The 2,460-nt window shown below is 33.2% G+C and overlaps 1 protein-coding gene across 1 annotated transcript in view; it reads right to left on the bottom strand.

Annotated features, from left to right (window-relative positions):
• Positions 1-677: 677 nt before the first annotated feature.
• The window catches only part of LOC100020632 (sodium-coupled monocarboxylate transporter 1-like), a 51,668-nt gene continuing 49,885 nt past the window's right edge, over positions 678-2,460 (bottom strand). The window contains exon 15 of the mRNA XM_007503305.3: positions 678-2,460. This exon is cut by the window's right edge and continues 543 nt beyond it. The gene's annotated coding sequence lies outside the window, so the exon portion shown is untranslated.

Below are 2,460 nucleotides of genomic sequence, written 5' to 3' on the forward strand. Positions count from 1 at the left end.
GGAAAAGGCAATGAGGAAGTAGACAATTGCAGGTATGAGGAACAGCTAATGTCAGTGCTTGGAGAGGAGTAGCAAGAAAGTTAATGTCCCTGGATTGTAGAGTATGTGTAGACTAGAAAGGATAATAAGGGACCAGGTTATGAAGGGCTTTGAATGTCATACAGAGGATTTTATATTTGATCCTGGAAGCAATAAGGAGCCCCTGGAATTTATTGAATAAAGGAATGATGGCCAGACCTTCATTTCAGGAAAACCCCTTTGACAGCTTAGTAAATAATAAACTGGAGACCATCTAATCTAACTTTCTCATTTGATAGTCCCTATTCTCAAGTTCAGAATCTAATGGGAGAGACAAAATGAAAATAATGATGTACAAACAAGGTTTATATATATATATATATATATACATATATATATATAAACACATATATGTATATATATATAAACACATATATGTATATATATATATATATATCTGTGTATATATATATACACACAAGATAAATTGGAGATAGTTAACATAAGGACCTTCATACAATCTCCAGATGCATTTATTTTCTCAGTTATATTGAGAATTTAAAGTACAAGGAGCTTAAAACTGCACTATGACTTTTGGGATACTCTGTAGTCTTGGGTTAGCTGCATATAATTTTGTATAAATCCTGTCACCAAAGAGGTAAGGTATATAATTTATTCTTTATTTGTACTCACATTAATCTTGAGTGGCAGTAGTTAAGTATAAAGTAATTTTTCATTAGCAGTTAGATAACTACACCAAAGTCAGATGTTATAGTAATAGCAAATGTAGCTATACAGCCCTTTACTTATTATACATGAATGCTAGAGAGATGCTACCAGTATTCTTCCCATTTCTCATATTAGTTTCCTCATCTGTAAAACAAGCTAGAGATGGAATTGGCAAACCACACCAGTGTCTTGGCCAAGAAACACAAATTGGGTCATGAAAGTTAAGACCTGACTGAAATGACAGAACAAAAAAACCTAGGGATGACATGTCTAGTATGGAAACAGTTATCTGTTTGGTTTTGCCCAACAAAAACACCAAAATTAAATAGGAAAGGGGTTGAATTCACAATTTCAATGTTTCTTAGGGTTTGTGTTTAATTCACTTCCCATTCCAGAAATAGACTATTCTCTGGGCTGGTGAGCGATGTGACCCTGGGAAACTCACTTAACCTCTCAACCCCTACTACGCTATCTGTAAAAGGAAGGTATGACTACCTTCCTCACAGGACTTCTGTAAAGACTAAATAGCATAATATACACAAACATAAAAATGCTTTAAAAGCTATTGAGAGCTATCTAGTTACTTATCATAATTATCATCAATGTATAATCTTCTTTTTCTTGACTAGAATTATGTGGTTAAGAATTATAGCCTTAATACTCATATGCTGTGTGTATATTTCACAATTATTTTTGACCCAGTTCAAATAAAAAAGGGATGATAAATATAGTTAATTTCTATGTTAAACTTAGATCATACTTAGCTATATGGTACAAGTATGCATCTGAACATGGAATATTATTAAATAAATGGTACTGTGGAGATTTGTTGGCCAGCTATATAGCTTGGAATGATTTCAATAAAATGATTTGTGTAAAAAATGTAAAATTTCATCATCGCCTAATTTACTTTAGAAATTGCTTTATAAAGGGGGGGGGGGCAGGCACAGCTGGGTTGCTAAATGGATTGAGAGTCAGGCCCAGATTTGGAAGGTCCTGGGTTCAAATTTGGCCTCAGACACTTTCTAGCTGTGTGACCCTGGGCCATTCGCTAGACCCCCACTGCCTAGCCCTTACCACTCTTCTGCTTTAGTACCAATACACATACACAGTATTGATTCTAAGATGGAAGCTAAGGGTTTAAAAAAGTGTTAAAAAAAACTGATATTGGAATTTTGCTTACTAATAATAATAATATCATATATTTCTATAGTGCATTGTGGATTTCAGAGAAAGTTTACTCCTCAAAATAACCTTTTAAGACAATTACTGTTATCTCCATTTTACAGATGAGAAAACTTTGAGGTGAGAGAATAGTTCAATGAATTTCCAAGGATCACACTGATATTAATTAGCAAGTTCATAGTTAGGACTAAGGCTTTCTAATTCTCAAATCAGTGCTTCTCTCATCACACTGTGATAGTTTTTAAGAATTACAGAGTAGGGGGCAGCGAGGTAGCTCAGTGGATTGTCACTCTTCTATCTTAAAATGGATACTAAGGCACAAGATAATTTATTTTACAAGAAATATTTTTTACAAAAAAGAAAACTTTTACAAGAAATACAAGAAATTTACAAGAAATTTTACAAGAAACAAGAAAATTTATTATTTTTTTGGTCAATATGCAGCCTGCTTTGAATTCGAGGCCAGTGGTTAGAGGAATAGAAAACTTTCCAAATTTAAACAACTATAAGTTAGAATTTCAGAAACTA

This window comes from Monodelphis domestica, chromosome 5 (genome assembly GCF_027887165.1).
Source record: "Monodelphis domestica isolate mMonDom1 chromosome 5, mMonDom1.pri, whole genome shotgun sequence".
Taxonomy (NCBI): Eukaryota; Metazoa; Chordata; class Mammalia; order Didelphimorphia; family Didelphidae; genus Monodelphis; species Monodelphis domestica.